Raw genomic sequence first — 17132 nt, 5'->3', positions numbered from 1 at the left:
TCCCAATTTTTGACCTGGATGGCGAAACGTATATCTGCAAATTGTCGTCGGCCATGCACTATGAATTGTGTGGTTGCTCCGGTGTTATGACGACAAATTGAAAAATGCAGGCAAATTCCAAAGCGTAGTGTATTGGAAAGACAACACAACTTTTTTTTTTTTTCGGGTACCTTTCACACCAAAACCTAACGTTCATCATTCACTCGTTCAGCCGCATTTAGCGGTTGGAGCTCGGTCCCTGGTGGATCCTTAGAGTATGGCAGCGGCGCTTTCTCGGGATGGAAGCTGCCTCCCATAGTGGTTCCATTTTGAACGTGCGCCCAGTAGGCTTCCATACGATCCTCGAGGTGAGTGGGTCCCCAGTCGTCCACCGGGCGGGTGAGGACGTGGAGGCGCTGGCGCATGATAGAAATCGACACGGCGGATTGCATTTACGAAACTTTAAAAGCACTGCACTAACATTGCACATAAATTGGTGTCGTAGGTGCTACAAAGGCAGTGGTGGGCTTTACAAAAATATAGTCAACAATTTATTTTGTTGAATTATATTGCTAATTATTGCTATTTTGCTAAAGATACCTTTTTCATTAAAAAAAAATTAAACGGCCCGCGTCTCCGAGAAAACACGTTCCGATATTCTCTCTGAAAGTCAGGTACATACCTAAAACTTGGCTTTGCAGAAAAAGTATCATTTTTTTTTTTAATTATGTCGAATTCTCCTAGAAGTATGCACAAAAACTTCCAAAAATATTGTAAGGAGTCATAACAGAAGAATAAAACAAACTATCTTACTTCACTCATAGTGTTCAAGAGTTGTAGCGATAAAGTAGGCCTAAAGGTGGCAACTTTATTGAGGGAATATTAAAGGGACATTTCAGACGATTTTCATAATTTCACATCATGTAGTACATAAATCGACAACTCCATGTATAGATTTGTGGAATTTATTGTGGTTCTTGAGCAAAGAAACATTAGTTTGAAAAAAAACTTCAACAAATTACACTGAACAAGGATGTGATGACATAGGAGGTTCACATATGTCAGAAATGTAGCAGTGTAAATCCATTACAATACTGCTTGCTTGCGAGTTCACCTGTGTATAATCTATGCATGCCTTCTTCTTTTTGTTCTGCTTCCTTGAGCCCCAACTCCTGCATTCTTATGGTGACTCTGCCATGTCATCATCCTTGTTCATTGCAATTTGTTCTAAATTTTGAAAATATTCTTATTCTTCATCCCAATTATCACAAATTCTGAAACTCTGTCCTCAGTATAACTAATTCATAGTTGTTCAAATGTAAAAATTAGAAAATCATCCGGAGGTCCCCTTTAATTACTGAGCTTCGATTTAATGATATCGTGCTTCTACCCAACCATTGAGGCAATGAAGCATAGATTCCCCTGGTTTGCGTATGATACTTTTGTGAAATATGTAATCTTTCAGCGTTATAGGGACTTTGGATAGCGTTTATAACGCTATGGACTCCAAGCAAATTTTATAACTAAAGCCCTGTTTTCACAGACCTTATACCGCGCAAATGTGTAAATCAGAGATGTATCATGTGAAAATGTTAAGAACTGTACCATCCTGGAAAGCTGCTTTTATCACTTTTCCGCTTAATTTCTACAAATGAAACTAATATGGAATAATCTTCAAGTTAGTATAATTCTTTATTGATAGATAGATCAGATTAGTGCCCGGGTATGCCCAGTCGAGTAATTTTCATCTTTATTTCAGCATTTTTGGCGCAATTTCTATTCGTACATCCTCGTGTCTGTACCACCTACCTTGTATAAGGGATTGCGAAAAGTAATTACCATCACAAAGACATATCTTCCTATAGAAAGTGGCTATAGTGATTATGCAATGAGACACGAGTCAATTGTTTTCCTATCTGCGTGTCAGATCCTGTTTGGCACATGCTTCAAATATTTTTGAGCGGCGACATCGAATATCTAGCAAAGGAAATAAGACAGTTGTGACTCCATTCTCTTGAACATCCTTGGTTCTAGATTGTGCACATCCAAAAGCGTGGTTACATTCACTGATTTTAATTCCATAGAAATCAGTGGTTACAATTCATGCACATGATCGGTTGTCAAGTAGTCTCTGTCTGCAATGTTGCACATGCGTGTTGAGTGTATCAAAGCATGTGGTAACAATGGCGCAGTTACAATGTCAGGGTAAAATCGGGTTGGCAGAGGTTACCGCTATACAAGGTCCGAGCAACATTTTGCGGAGACCGTTTTTAACGGGTGGAGTACTAAAAATGCACACACAAAATAATAAAACAACAACAACAACAGCAAATATACCCTGACATTATTAATCGAAACTATATACCCTGAACTTTTGAAGCTATCAAAAAGATAACTTTCTCAATCTAATATCCCATCTAACGAAACTTCAGTGCTTCGATTTGTTCGACCTCAGCATCCCTAATAATCATGATTACAGATAAACTTTGAAGTTGAGTTATCTCTATAGTTTCTAAGTGTCAGCAGTCCCTGTCATGTTGCCATTGCTAATGAATGTATACCCACCTGCCGAAATGTTCCCCGCGTCCGCACTAAGTCGTAAATCCAAACGGCTGGGATGAAGATCATAGTTCCCACAAGGAAGAGCCAGCCAATCACGTGACACCAAGCAGGAAACGGTCCGTTGTACTCCGGCTTCGACCAGTTCGTGATGTTGTAAATGAGGATGATCTGCATAGGTATGATCGCATGGATTAACAGGGAAGGATTCATGGTACAGCTGTAGCAACCATTCTCATTACACTGTGTGTTCTAATGCGAACTGTGACTACTACCACGATCTCAATCATCTTGGCTTTAAATGACAAAGTCGGAATAAAACCGGAAATTTGAAGAGGTGTACACTCACGTCTTAAGGAAATAAAAGAAGAAGAAGAAGAAGAAAAAGAAGAAGAAGAAAAGAACCTTCAACAAGGGGTCACCGCGATGAGAAACATTTTTTTTTTGTCCTTTTGATTCTTTGTTATTTTGCATCTCAAAAGCAATATTTGGCAGGTATCTTCCGTTGCACAATAGGTCACAACGAACTCGCAATGAACTTTTGGAAAAGATTAACGAGAGAAAAAAAAAACATAAGAGAAGCTTTCATTTCATCAAGAACGAGAAACTTTTTTTTTTTTTGGTAACTTTACCAGTAGAATGGCAGGGGTGAAGAAAAGCCACGAGAGCTGCCAGTACATGAAGGACCAATGATCCACGAGCTTGCTGCCGAGCATGGCCCGTATGTCGTTCTTGAGGCGTCGTATGCCGTAGACCCAGCCGAAGGAAAGCGGGAGGGCCAGTCCACTGATGATGGAAATCCAGCCCGAGGCGTAGCTGTCGATCAGTGCTACCCAGTAGGGACCGGCCTTGGGTCGATAGTATATAGCACGGTCAGTTTAAATGCAATGAGAATGCTATTTCATAGAGAACAATGCACTGCAAGATTGTACTTCAGTATAATATGATTATATAGACGAAACAGGACAGCTCATCAAAATGAAATGATAACTATTGATTATTGTTGAAAGTGACATTTGAACAAATACTTAATGTATAAATGGGTTATACTGGTTACAAAGTTTCTATTTATTGTATGTAATTGGATTGAGAAATAGGAATGTTTTACAAATTTAAGAAACACAAACAAGTGGTATTCTTTTAACGGAGTCAAATATTATTGATAAAGAGGTTTTCAGAATATTGCTTTGTATGCTCAAGTACGACAATACATCGTAGTTTCCACAGATCTTTATTTGGCACGCGCTATCAATAATGCCACTTAATAAGTAAATTCATCAAAATCGTATGGAATGTTCCTGTAATAACTGTGTTGGTCCTGAGCCCAATTTACCTGAATGTATAATGCAATATACTGGTCAGCTTTCGAAGAGGATGTAACGTTTGCTTACATTTGTTATGTAGCTAAAGCTGGTCATAAAGCAGACGCCACAGCAAACCGCTACAACAATCACGCGCCATTTCCTTAGTTTGGGAAAGCGGTCCAGAAACACTGTGATCATGGCTTCCAAGCAGACAAACTGCAGTAAATAGCGAAGGAGTAGAAAGAAATACAAAAACAAAATGCATATCAAGAGAAATCTGAGAAGAGGAGACAAAGCAGTTTTTTTAAAGCTGTTTTTAAAATTTGTTTCAGAGTTGTATTTTGTTCATGATAATTTTATGGAAATATCAGTCATTCAATAACATTTGAATTGTTTATTTCTGAAATAAATAATTCAAAGCTACTCTTGAACGACAAGCAGTTCCATCTCAATTTTTCTTTTTGTGTAAAAAATGTTGGGTTGAGAGTAGCCTCTGCAGACAGGATTATAATTATCACCTGCTTGATCAATATTCATTATGATTTTTTTCTTTAGTTCTTTCTCTATTCTTACCTAGAAAAAATGAAAAAAAAAAGTTTTGTCACACTCTCCTACGGCATTACGTTTACTTCTTGAGTAATGAAACGTCTGACTGCAGATAAATTGTCACACTTTTTGAACAGCCCGTAAGGACCGTAGTCCTTAAAGAGGCAACAATATCTTTTTGTAAATTCTGAATAATTCATACGATATATAGTCCTAATAATCGCGATATGGCAAATGCTTACTCTCTTGTCGTTTGTTTTTTTAAGGAAATTACCCTACCTGACGTATCCAAAGCAAGAAGGAACAACATGAAAAAGAAAAGCGCCGACCACCACAGGGGCACCGGGGAACTTCCGCCAGCGCAGCGGGGCAAACCACAAACACAAGTCCGAATCCTGACACAGAAAAAATGAGAAAACATATTAATGGTTTATTAAATCACAAAAAGTTGTTGCTATTTTGTCACGCACAATGCGTAATATAGATTTTCCCGGTCAATTTCTACTTTTTTCGTTCAAATTCATTAATGTGCATACAAATTCACACATGCGCACGCACTCGAAAATATTCGGGCGTTCAAATTCAGAATCCGAGCGATCAATTTCAGTTATGAGCATTCTATTTCGTTTTCGTGAAATCAAATTCACGATTGGGCATTCAATTTCAAAAAGCGAGCACCTACTTTCCTACTCGTGCGTTCAAATTCATGCGATAGTCAATCGTGCAATCAATTTAACGAGGAAAATGAGTAGTAGACTTTTTAAGAAAGGAAAAAAGGGCCAACACCAACCAATGAAGTCTTTGCAATTATGATTGTTTACAGGTTCTACATTGTTCATTGTTCTTTGTATTCTTTGTTTTTCATCTCAATGAATTTCAAATATTGTAATGTCCAATCAGCAGTACATCCAAACAACACCACGACAATTTAATCATATTTCTTGATGATACTGCATGCTGATAGCGTCCCAACACCAACCACATAATGACAATTCATCGATTTAGAGACAAACTGACACACAATGATCTCACACAGTCCCGCAAAAGTAAACCAACAAGACAGTAAATACACAACAAACAAGACGTATAAAATGTTCATTGTATCAGTTTCAGCAATAAAAATAGTCGAAATTGTTGTTTTTTTTCCTCGAAGGAGTCAACCAACCCTCCGTGTAATGCTCGTCTGAACGCCTATACAGTGCCTAATTTTTGTTTGTTTGTTTTATTTTCCATTAAAGAAGATGGACTGGATTAACCATATTCAGCTGCAATAGCTGGTCTTCCCATAATGTAGGGGTCCAGTTGGATGGTGAGCCTTAAACACCCTGCTCTTTGCGATGAAAAAAATGAAGTGGAGATTTTTTACGTGCAATGAGTTGTGACTCACATTGGACCTCCATTTTTTGTCCAATCCGAGGGACATGTGCCTGTATATCTAGTCCATGGGCCAAGACCCGAAAAATGGGTTGTTGGTATCACCTGAGGTGGCACAACCTTTTGGGTGTCAGTTTGTTTGTCGGGCATAGATATGCTTATCGAGCTATGATAGCATTTCAAAATGAGTAGCTTAGTCATAATAAATGATTTTTTAACCAATTTGGTCTCGTTTTTATATCCCTATACTTCTGAATCGAAACTAACAGCTATACAAAGAAGAGCACTGTCTTCCGTGTATATATATATGTCCACAGGTGTTCTGTTGTAAACGCGGTGCGCTTAGTCTTTATTCAAGGCAGCGAAGGGAATATCCAAAGGGTTATGATGTCCACAGCTGTCACGCGGTGCGCTTAGTCTTTATCTAGACCAATGTACCGTTATCATATCTAAAGTTCCTCATAAAAGGGATTATCTATACTGTTTTTATACTACCCTATCAACAAATACATCAGTTTTAAACGAAAATCACTCTGTTCATTTATAATATTATTCATTATAATGTACCGTAGTGTACCGGTACATTGTTTTTGCATTATCTTATATTGTTGGATGGAAATAAAGCGACATTGGTGTGGTATTAGCGTTTTCACCGTAGCGTTTTCGCCGGAAAATGATAAATAATTGAAAAATACGGTAAAATTCACGAGGAATTGCTTTTTTGTTGTTGTTGTTTTTAGATAAAAGGATATACACTGTATCATACGCTTTGGATATTCCCTTCGCCGTCTAGAATGAAGACTAAGCGCTGTGGACATCATAACCTTTGGATATTCCCTTCGCTGCCTTGAATAAAGACTAAGCACACCGCGTTTACAACAGAACACCTGTGAACATACCATAGAGCTGCATTTTACAGCTCTATTAAACATACAGAAGACAGTGCTCTTCTTTGTATAGCGGTTAGTTTCGATTCAGAAGTATAGGGATATAACAACGAGACCAAATTGGTTAAAAATTCATTTAATATGACTAAGCTACTCATTTGGAAATGCTATCATAGCTTGATAAGCATATCTATGCCCGACAAACAAAATGACACCAAAAAGGTTTTGCCACCTCAGATGGTACCAATATCTGGCCTGGCCCATGGACTAATCCCTTTTCGCTAAGCGCGAGTTCAAAATTTCCAATGAACAGGTGGACCTCTACTGCAAAATGAATATTCATCATAAATCTCAATATATTCAAAACCAAATGAAAAACACAACAGGCATACACGACCCCAAACTAACTAAATTCAGGACTTCTTTTGAATTGAATGAAGTTATTTGGAACATGGTTGCCTATTCACGAATATGAATAACCGACGAGATTCCGTCGCCAGCTTGACATGAATTTAAATGCTTATTGATGAAATACGTGCTCCTCTCTCAAATTTGAATGCTCCGATAGTGAATTTGAATGCTTCGATATCGAATTTGAATGTTCTGAGAGTGAATTTGAATGCTCCGTCAGTGAATTTGAATGCTCGGATAGTGAATTCGAATGACCGGCGGAATAGGAACTCGAATGACAAAAGTATGAAATTGACCGGGAAAACCTATAACACGACCAGCTCAACAAATAACCACAGAAACATTAATTTGCATGCATATGTTATCACTGTATATTCTGTAGCCTATATATATATATATATATATATATATATATATATACACACACACGCACATACACACACACACTATATGTAAAAAATATAAATATACATATAATATATATATATTTATAATATATATATATATATATATACATATATGAGATATGAGAAAGGAAGGAGATATCGGTGCGTAGCTTTGACATCATTATTCCTCTTACTGTTCCTCCTTTTTGGGAAAAGCGCAAGAGTTGAAAAATTGGTCTCCGCCGGGAATCGAACCCGGGTCTTTGGCATGGAACGCCATGTATACTTATATATATATATATATATATATATATATATATATATATATATATGTCTTCCCGGTCAATTTCATAACTTTTGTCATTCAAGTTCCTATTCCGAGAATTCGATTTCACGCATTCCACGCTCGCAGCACTGAATCAGCAATCCGGTCATTCGAATTCACTATCCGAGCATTCAAATTTAAGAGAGGAGCATGCATTTCATCAATGAGCATTCAAATTCATGTCAAGCTGGCGACGGAATCTCGTCGGTCATTCAAATTCTTGAATAGGCAACCATGTTCCAAATAACTGCATTCAATTTAAAAGAAGTCCTGAATTTAGTTAGTTTGGGGACGTGTATGCATGTGTTTCTCATTTGGCTTTGAATATATTGGGATTTATGATGATTATTTATTTTGCGGTAGAGGTCCACCTGTTCATTGACAACTTTGAACTCGCGCTTAGCAAATAGGAATATACAGGCACAGTCCCTCGGATTGGACATAAAATGGAGGTGCCATGTGTGAGAGAGTCACAACTGTGTGTCAGTTTGTCTTTAAATTGATGAATTGTCATTATGTGGTTGGGGTTGGGGCGTTGCCAGCATGCAGTATCATCAAGAAATATCATTACTAGTCGTTGTGTTGTTTGGATGCACTGCTGGCGGATTGGACATTACAATTTGAGATTTATTGAGATGAAAAACAAAGAATACAAGAACAGAGAACAATGTAGAACCTGTAAACAATCATAACATTATTATGCAAGCCTTCATTGGTTGTGTTGGCCCTTTTTCCTTTCTTAAAAGTCTACTCCATTTTCGTCGTTAAATTGATTGCAAGAAGTAGGAACTTGATCGACTAAAGATGAATTTGAACGATCCGAACAAGCTCATTGGGACTATCTCGTGACTATCGCTGGAATTTGAATGCACGAGTAGGAAAGTCGGTGCTCGCATTTTGAAATTGAATGCCCAATCGTGAATTTGATTTCACGAAAACGAAAGAGAACGCCCATAAATGAAATTGATCGCTCGGATTCTGAATTCGAATGTCCGAATATTTTCGCGTGCGTGGGCTACGTGAATTTGAGTGCACATTAATGAATTTGAGTGACAAAAGTATGAAATTGACCGGGAAAACCTATATAGGCCTATATATGGGCCCTTATCTGTTTCCATTAACATGATTATTTAGAAACTAGAATGCAATAAGTAGGTTAATTGAATCACTAGATGTTATTTTTTGGAGGGGGATACTTGATACATGTGTATTGATTTTCTTTTTTATGAAACAGTCTGTCGCTCTTTAATAGTCATACATCACTATCCCTGCTTCGACGGTCCCTACATTATACCTCCTCTGACGACGTCTTGGATTGGGGTCCCACTTTGTTTTGACATGTACCCTAGAATGGCAAAGACTGCAAAGCCACCGTAGAAGCTGGTGAGACTGTTGCCGATTGCAACGATCATTGCATCGCTGGAAGAATGGATGGATGAAGGAACAAGATGGGAGAGATGGAAGAGGAAAGAGATTGAGGAAGAAAAGGGTGAAGGTGAAAGAAATTAGTATTATAAGGAGAAAGAACATAAAAGAAGGACATAACATGTAGGAGCGACAGGTACGTATATTAATGGGTTTTGCAGGCATGCCTCACCTCATCTCAAATGCATTGTATTATACACACAAACTCATGCTGTATGATAACGGCTAGGGGCATGAAAGAGCAAGAACAGATTAATGTCAGAGAAAATGATTGCCTTTGTATCCTACAGTTACATGCCAGTTAACTTCATGTGATAATCGCTATCTATGCTATTCACCTTTAGTAACTTAATCTAATTAGTCATGTATTCATAAATTGGGCAAAGGTAGTTTTGATGATATTATACAGTATAAAATTTCGTATTTCGTTGAATTTTGTGCGGAGATGAAGTCGATTTATCATTGTGTCATATCATTGAATGCCATGTGAACAATACGTTGCCCACACATTCGGACACAACTGTACATACACGCCATCAAATGGTATGCATACATTCAGTGAGACTTGAAGGTTAGATCGCAGATCACTGAATAACAGGTAATCAACCTAAAATTTGTCATAAGATATTGTTCAAACCAGCATTCATACTAACTTGATAAAAGTGTTGTGGAAATTGTTGAAGGAACCCAAAGTGAGAAAGCTACCACCGCCAGCCCCGGACGAAAAGAAAACCTGTTGCGCAGCATCTTTCCACGGCTGTAGAAAGATGGAAGAGGAGTGAGATGAATTAATGTTGTTGATTGCATGAAAAAACATGCATGAAAAACAATAAAACCTTGCGGCCAAAGCGAAGGCAACGGGAGAAACGTACGCTGATTTTACACTGGATCTTCTGTCTGCTAAAAGTATCGAATAAGAATCAATGCTAAGTCTTTCTTGAGTATATAATGTGTCCCTGAAAAAGGCCTATCCACTTCCGATGTTTGGGCAAACATGATCGTGCCGTTTCCAATAGAAAACTATTGCCGTTTTTCATTAAGATAACACTGCTCTGTTTTATACATGTATAATGGAAATGATGCGCAGGAGATTGAAATAGTGTTGAACAATGAATAACATAATATAAACAGGTGGTTTGGACAAAAATATCTGATATTGGATGTTAATAAAACTCAGATCATGCTTATTGGAACATCAAGAAAACTTTTGTGCTCAGATCGGTTGAAAATTGAAATTGCCTGTAATGAATTTGATGGAGTAACTGAAGACAAGTATTTAGAGGTTTGGATGGACGAATTCATAGATGGCACAAACAAGCTGAAGAATACTGTACAAACATTGCTACACGACTAGCAATGCTGAGATGCCTATGGAAGTACATCAAACCGAAAACAGTGCTAAAACTCACTAATTACATTGCCATATTTGATCACTGTTTTTGTGCATAGTGGAATGGTTCACAAAGCCTTAAGGATGTGCTCATCAAACAGTACAAGAAAGTGTTTAGCGTGGTAGAGAGTGGACCACACTGTGTCGACCAGCAGTGCTTTGAAGGCCACGTTTGATGACGCTTAAAGACGTTTGATGACGCTTAAAAAGGGAATGACTATACTAGTAACTGATCTGTGGGAATTGGAAGTGGGAATGGCGGGGGATGATTGTTCCAATTCTTGTGGGATTCATTCAAGAGTACATTGCATATCTATTGTTCTGTGAAAATTATCTGCTTCAGAACGGTCTCATTCAAGTAATGTGCAGTTTAATGCCCCGTCACTGTACAGGCATGCTAGCCTGGAAACATTAAACTGCACACTACTTGAATATGAGACCATTCTAAAGCAAATAATTCTCACATAACAATAGATATATGATGTACTCTTAAATGAATCTCACAAGGATGGGAACAATCGTCCCCCAGCGTTCCCACGGATTCCCACTGATCAGTTACTAGCCATCCCCTTTAAAGAGAGGTGGTGTTTGAACACTGTCTTGTAAAGCAGTTTAGAGACACTCAATGACAGCATAGCCGTCAATGCAAATGAACTCATTCCATCTCTTGCAGGGGAAAAAAAAATCGTTCTCATACTTATATGCTTATAATTATATCATAATATTGTGAATTTAGTTAATTGTTTTTCAGTTTTTGAGTATTTGATTTGAAATTTGGGATATGTGATGTCTATGATATCATAGTTGTGTAGATTTTTTTAATGTCAAATATGTTGCCATGGCAACATCATTTGCTATTAACAATCACAGCCGATTTATTTATTTTACTCTGGTTTTAAGCATTTGACTTGAGATACGATATATGACGTTTTTGTGATTGACAGTGGGCAGTATATATCTATTTGATATTGAGTATTATATTACTAAGATAATAATGTTATTGGTAAGAATATGTAAGATGGTTGCTGGTTGAGTTGATTTTTTCCCGTTTTGGGTGGGGGTATAAATCACGTTCAGTGAAAGTTTTAGTTTTTGATGAAATTTATGGTTGTTTGGTTATAATAGATACAAGGCCCACCATACCGTATCGTTTGTTTGATTAGTATAATTGTCAGTGTACAGTTATTGTATGATTGTTTGTATTGGACTCAGTGGAAGAATTGTACTTATACACGCACAGTATGTTGTATTTATGTTTTGTCATCTGTTATGTTTGTATGTTCAGGGCCCCCAGGAAGAACAGTACCTGCCTACTGGACAGGTGGGGCCACCGTAATGAAAGAAGACTGAATAAATAAATATATAAATAAATAGATAGATAGATAGACAGATAGATAGATTAAAGAATAAATGAATAAGGAAAAAAAAAACAATGTGTATGTGTGTGTCTGTGCGCGTGTTTGCGCGCGCCCAATGTGAAAGCTGTATGTTTTGCTGAAATGGATCAACAGGTTTACACAATATACCATGTGGAACGCGTGTCGCTACTAAATTTTTCGCTCATCTTTAATGGGAATTTTTCTCTTTTGTGTGTGTGTGTGTGGGGGGGGGGGAGGGTTACCAATGGGGTTGCGATCTTTGTCCAATCAGGCTTAAGGTAGAACATGATGCCATCGTAATATCCATCCAGAGTTACGGCTCGAATCAGGAGCGCGGTCAGCATCACGTAAGGAAAAAGGGCCGTGAAATATACCATCTGTAATCAAGTAACATAAACCATTCTAAGGATAAATCATCCTATTGTCAGTCAATCCGCTGTGGAGTGAATACACTGAGCGGATTGGACAAGACTCACAAGACATTCCAAGTCAGAACAAGGCATATGGGCATTTGCACAGAGGCCGAGCTTGAATGTATCAATCCCACCGTCGTCGCGACGTTAAGCACTACATAAGATTGTTGGAAAGGTTTAATGTATTTTTTTTTTTACATTTTATATACAGAATACTTAAACATACAAATTTCAATGCATATCTGTATCACAAGTCAGATGAATGAATAACTGCGCTGAGTTGTTTTCATTGCAGCTGATTTGCAATATTATAAAGGAGCTCGAATTTTCAGAACAGCAAAGAACATGTATTTGTCTACTTGATTGCATGCTTGATGCGCTTGCAATCAATTTTTCGTAGTCTCCACGAAAAAAAAAAGAAATAGCGCCTATTTCGACGATATGTCAAATTTGCGGGGCCGAGCCCTTGAGCTGAGAATATAGCAAACAGGGCGACGGCTCGGCCCGCATTACCGCGTCTCCAACAAGCTTGGGTCACTGTTTGAGCTTTGGTGTAAGCGAGGTGGAGGATGCATATCGAGGATGTCAGGGCACTGTGTTAAGAGTTACCATGCAGGTGATAAATTCAGATAATCTGAAAAATGACCACAAGCTGTAACTCTTCACTTTGTTTGCATTTTCATTCACGGGTTTACAAGGATTCTAATACAGCATGTTGTTTGTTTAATGTTTGCCTATTAGATGTTGTTCTCAAAAGTTGTTTCCTGCAAACCGATTAATATAAACATTAAATATTCAAGTTCTTTGCGCTCTATCAGGAAGAACGTATAAACAAATAAACATACATATCATGTTGCAGTAGGCAATTCCACTCTGCTCGATTCATCCTTTTAAAAGTACGGGGGCTTGTGAAAGTTCAATAAAAGTCGTTCAATTACGAGAATGTGTTAACCTACATCATTAGCTCACTTTGCCAGAAGTCTTTATACCCTTGGCGATGATGACGAACACGGTAACCCACACTAAGAGGTTGCTAAGGGCAACCTGCCAGACCACACCCCCAACTTCAGATATGCTGGAAGACTGCTTCAAAAATTGGTTCCTGGTATGAGACAAGCAAAGGAAAAAAGAGTAAAACATAAACACCATCTGCATACATCCTGGCACATTAAATATTTTGCATTTAAAATCACCAAAGGATCTTCAGATTCTTGACTTCTACTGGATTTTACACAGGATCAACCCGAATGATTATCTCAAGTTACACGAATCATGTGCTGGGTTATCTCTGACACTCCAGCAAAACATTTTGTATACGCCGATTCGTGTACGTACAATTGTTTTGTTTGTTTGTTTGTTTGGGTCCTTTGTGTATGAGTTTAGGGTCAAAATAATTCATTCCATACGGGAACCTGGTGGCCTGTATATTAAGTCTATGGGGATTTTAGAATCTATGGAACGGGATAAAATGAAAGATAGTACATCCAAGTCCCCGGCCACGCATTTCACGTGTTTTCACGCTTTTCTTCCTTCAGCTTTCTTTTTGTGTGTGTGTGTGGGGGGGGGGGGGGGGGGGGGGGGGAGGGGGGCGGGGTGCTCCCGTCACAAGCTTTCTGCTTCAAGAGAATGTGGCCACAGTGGCCATGTATACTGTATATGCCATGTATATCATCATATTGTGATAAACATAAGCCTGTAAGTCTGCCTGAAAGGAGTCTACTACCTGAAATACCATTAACACTCACGTCCAGTATTCCTCACTCGGTAGTCGCCTCTCCATCCTGAGAGGGTCAGTATAGTTGCCGAGATCCACAAAGGTCTCATTATGCACAATGACGTTGTATTCTCCGAGCTCTTCTTCCGTGAGCTTCGTCAGGTTTGCGCAGCTGCCATTGGCAATAATGATGCCTCCATCTCCCAGACAAGCCCCCAAATTTTCGCTGCAGTAGGGTGTGTTCCACGGGTGGTCACATCCCACCCACGGCAGGTTGCGTGTGAAGGAGGCGAAGCAGTAGTAGATAGAATAAGCGATGATGACGTTGTAGTATCCAAGGAGTACCGAGTAAGACAAGAACTGGCAGTAAGACAGACCTGTATGTGTGTATTTGTATTCGAACAATGTGATTTTTCTCATCAGAGAGAGTGAGGATAACAAGGCATTTCGTTGCAAGAAGAAGGAATTAGGCATGAATCATCCCTTCTCTTGCTTGACACTTTGATTGACAAAGTGAGGAATGACAAAAACTGTAAAAGTCTAATTACAATGATCACGAAGACATTTGTAGTTTTTTTTTCATGAATCCGAGCACATATCTTAGGTCTTAGCAAAACTCTTCAAAGGGACTAGTCCAAGATTTCTAGCGATGATATTTAATTAGTAATTGACCTGTCATTAGAGAGTTCTAAACTTGCAGCACAATGGCTATACAATAAATACAACTCTGCATTATAAAAGCACCAAAAATTCGCCAGATATTATGGATTCTTAGCAGATTATGAGAAACTTGACTCTAGGCTTTAATTTGACGTAAACTATATACAAATGATTTTCAGTAACATACCTAAATAATGGGAAGAAAATATGCATTCTGGGAAGATGTTACTTTACAAAAAAAAAAAAGATGCTCTGAAGTTTATTGTCTATATAGATCCAAACACTTAATGTCACAGTGCTATGCTCTGCGAAATGAATGGGAAAATGAGATGTAAGACTTTGTAGGCAACATGGGCTGATTAATTCAGTTTTGTACACTCGTTATCAATATGCACATTGAATTCATGACTGATACGAACTTTAAATGCAGTTTCACAATCCTTGCAAAAGTTATCCGAGATGAAAGTGAAGTGTAATGTTTTTCTTTCTTTCTTTTTAATGAAAAGGGCATTATAGCCATATGTTATACGCCACTATTCTACCAAAATGCGTTCTAGGAAAGGGCAAAAAAACACACAATTTTCCATTCATTTTCTAAAATCAAAATCTATATTCGGTTATGATTGGTTCCTTCGGGAAATGATGATATGTTGATATAAAAAAGACACTTACTGTATTGAACCATTTCACCTAATCTGAGTCATCACGTGATATGAGAGCGTGCGACTTTTTGTTGATTTTGTGATGCATGGTAAAGAAGAAGTGATAAAATAATGTGATTCTCAGGTTTACCTCTCATGATGGGTAAAGCTCTCCAGACCGTGACCATGTTGCTGCTGCTGTACTGACCGAGGGCAAACTCCAGGACAATGAGGGGGATGCAAGCAAACATCAGGAGGGTGAAGTAGGGAATAAGGAAGGCTCCTTTGTGGAAACAAAATCAACATATCGGATAAGGTGTTGAAATGATCGCCACCCATGTCTTTCATTATTCCTGCCCACGAAACTTAACTATTAAACAATTTAACACCTAAATAAAGAAGCATGGATTCAATCTATCGCATCGACTTATTGTGGAGTTGTAATAACTGGGCAATAACTAATCGTAAGGGAAAAGAGATTGTTGTTACTGTTAATGATCAATTAATTTTCAATCTTCAGAGCTTCTTGCCTTCTTTACTATTTCCCAATGTCTCTTTCCTCTTCCACTCTCTTCCTTATAGGATCTTGTCACCCAAAACAACAATTACTGTCCTGTCGAGGGTTACATAGACATGGTGCTACAGGAAACCTCTCTTCATCATTTACATTTACATCTCCATGGGAAGACAAGTTTCATACTGCACATCGAGTATAATTTCATTGATTGCATACCTCCGCCGTTCTTGTAACATAGGAACGGGAACCTCCAAATGTTGGATAGTCCCACGGCATATCCAAGGCAAGAAACGGCAAAGTCGAAGCGCCCTCTCCACGTCTGCCGCTCCACCACCTCCTCCAGGGCATCCTCCCTTCGCTGGACATGACACATTATACGATAATAATGAAATGAATCGTAGCAGTCGAATGAAATCAAGAATTAAGGCTCTATAGGGTTATACTGAAGCCAGCTAATTTTCATTAACTAAATTTATTTGATAATGGTTGGCATTGCAGGGGGTTCGAGGGTAGCCTAAGACACTGAAGGGACTTCAAGGGTGTAACACCTGAGACAGGAGTCATAAACGTTTATATGAAAGCTGATCTTGCTGGAATGGCAACTTCCCACAGCAACAGTCAATCCGGAAGCTGCATTCTTGTCGTTACCCTGAAAATTGCCATTCCAGCAGAAGTTCTTTTCATAAAAGCTTTCTTTTCTTTTTTAAATAGAAATATAATGGTGCCCAGGCGTCGTGCAGGAAGGACATTTTTCATTTCCCCCCTAAATTCAGTATTCGATTACCAGCCTGCTGTCGGATGATAAAACTGGGCATGCATCCTATGGCTTGTTTGTTTGATTGTTTTTGTAAAACGCATGGTAAATGCCAGGACCTTTTTGGAATAATATTGTAGTCTTCACTGCGTGGGAGGAAAACAATACACGAACGTAGTTTGTTAGGTCGCATGTACGAATCCCATCTGTCGCAGCTACCGAAAATGAAAATCAACTCAGCACAAATGCCTCTCAAGTTTCCGAAATCCAAACACATAAAACTTCAAACAGCTCATGTACCACTTTTACCTACAGTCACATTGCTGACAACAGAAATCCTTTAGGCTTGAATCTGTCATATGTTTACAAGACAAGTCAAGCAGTAGGTCCTATATTGTATACTGACGTTTCAGATCCTCTAGCCAGATACCCATACGTCGACGAAGGCCATCCCCAAAAAATCATATT

General features: G+C 38.5%; 1 pseudogene; it reads right to left on the bottom strand.

Annotated features, from left to right (window-relative positions):
* Positions 1-185: 185 nt before the first annotated feature.
* On the bottom strand, positions 186-16283 carry LOC139721712 (sodium- and chloride-dependent neutral and basic amino acid transporter B(0+)-like; annotated as a pseudogene).
* Positions 16284-17132: the final 849 nt, after the last annotated feature.

The sequence above is a fragment of the Diadema antillarum genome, unplaced genomic scaffold (genome assembly GCF_040938485.1).
Source record: "Diadema antillarum isolate AM-2024a unplaced genomic scaffold, OU_Dant_1.0 scf00000148, whole genome shotgun sequence".
Taxonomy (NCBI): Eukaryota; Metazoa; Echinodermata; class Echinoidea; order Diadematoida; family Diadematidae; genus Diadema; species Diadema antillarum.
This window is presented reverse-complemented; position numbering and strand designations above follow the sequence as displayed.